The sequence below is a fragment of the Aedes albopictus genome, chromosome 3 (genome assembly GCF_035046485.1).
Source record: "Aedes albopictus strain Foshan chromosome 3, AalbF5, whole genome shotgun sequence".
Lineage (NCBI taxonomy): Eukaryota > Metazoa > Arthropoda > Insecta > Diptera > Culicidae > Aedes > Aedes albopictus.
Window position 1 is genome coordinate 253151454 of NC_085138.1, and position 2250 is coordinate 253153703.

A 2250-nucleotide genomic window follows, 5' to 3' on the forward strand; every position below is an offset into this window, starting at 1 on the left:
TACTTGTAATAATGGTTTTAGATGACATCCATATTGGAATTAAGGTAACATTGAACACTCGTCATACCTCCTAATGCAAGAGTCGTCGATAGGTACAAATGTCGGTAGATAGTAACAATCATCTCCCTGTTTGTTATTGTTGCATTACTAATTTTAACAGGTTATGGGCCCAAGGACTCCTTGATGGAGTTCTAGAAGCAAAGAGACCAAGATGCGGTACGATTCCAAGAGTCGATGAGGAGGTCGATATCCGATGAGGTGCTAGAAGGGGTCGATTCGCGTCGGAGAAGGAGTATTGAAATCGCACCTCAGTGGTGGGCGTGATGATTTAGCTCCGAACCATTCCCCAGAGAGGGAAAACAACCTAAATTTGGGTAACGAGTTTTTTGGATATACTCAATTTTGAGTAAAATCAACCCAAACATTAGGTAGTTTGGATTTTACGTGCAGGTATAAATATACAGGGAAAAATATTTAAAATGAGGTAATTTAGGGTACTTTTATTTTTCAGTGCATGGGAGAATAGAAAATACTACTAAATTTTTAATTGTATTTCTAATAAAGTTATTGAAGAATATCAAAATAATCAAAATTCAAAACTAATATCTTTTGCACGCCACTGCATATGTTTGTAGCGAGCAGTTTTTTCGCCTGCATGTAGGCAAACGAAAAGAATGATATGCGAACACATGTTGCACGACATCCTACCCTGATTGTCACGAGTTGCGGATGCCCAAAGAAAATGTTGCGTTCACCTTGGTATAATGTTCACGGTAAAAATTCTGCACGCTCGATTCAAGGGAAAAATCCATTAATTATTCAACATATCAATCAACATGATCTGAAATGCTTTATCCTTTGAATTCACAATGCTGTCACTGTTGACCTAAGAACCAAAACAAACCCACTGAAGAAGTCAACTGAAAATCACTTCGATTTGCACTAATGTATACAATTGAACACGCTGCTTTTCCCCAAGCTTTTCCATCAACTAGCTGTTGCAGTTGTGACGCTGCTATGTTGCATTTGTCATTTTGTATTGCAGACTACATCCCAAATTGGACTATCACACTTTTTATGGTACGCCCAAAAAGTGTGATAAAAGTGCACATTTGCCTTGGATCGTCTCGACGTCTTCGCAATACAGTAGACGTTCGATAACTGCAACATGTTTACGTTTCACCTACCGAATGAAATTCGTTAACTGCAACGACTGACAGGCGTCAACGACTTGTCAGTTGGTCTGAAAGTGATCTAAAATGCATTCAAAAATGCATCGCTATGCAGCTGTCGTCTGCTTTGACAGAAATTTGACGGATAGCGGTGCGATAACTGCAAAACTGTTGCACTTATCGGACTTGCAGTTAAAAAGCATTGCAGTTAAAGCGTTTGCACCGAGCGAACGTCTACTGTAATTGATTAGAAATAATTCGTATCGTCAGCCTCCTTTGGGTCGACTCTAATTCTAATCTATAAACACTTTTTATTTTGATCTCTACTAATCTGCACACCTTCAAACTTAAAATGGTTCAAATGTCATTGTGCTAATGTAACGGGGTGAAACCAGCTTTCATGGCAATTTAGTTAAAAATCAATACAGAGACCTTACAGAAATTTAAAGAAAAAAAAAAGGCAGGGATCTTCGAGAAACTTTTAGTAAAATTTCTAGCGCAATCCCTGGGTACCGTCCAAACTTCATTGAGGAACTAAAATTATTTTGGGATATTTCCAGCGGAAATTACTTAGTGAACTTTTGGTGAAGTTGCACACAGTTTCTTCACAGAGTTTCTTTCTTCATTCCTAATTAAATTGCCTGTGAGTTTTCTAATATTTTTTGACAGAAATTTTTAAAGAATTTTTAGCCGATTTTAAATGAATTTCTTTTTAGCAAGACTAATTGAATATCCTCAAGATCTGTGTAGATTACTCAATACATTTCTTCTGTAATTTCCACAAGAAATTTCAGCATTTCTCCAAGATATCTGCCATAAATTACAAGCTTTATTCAGGAATACAACTACATACTGAAGAACTCAACCATATATTCAAACTAATTCGGACCAATATTTTCTATAAGATTATGCCTAAAATTCCTAAAAAAGTTCCCCTGGAAAATGCTTCGATAATTTTGGGATTAGATTCGAATAGGTAAAGTCGAACATCAGAATAAAAAAATATGTTAGTTCGAAATTGTTCCAATTCTTGGAGCCAAAGTAAATAAAGAAGAATATTTTGCAGATACTTTCGGAA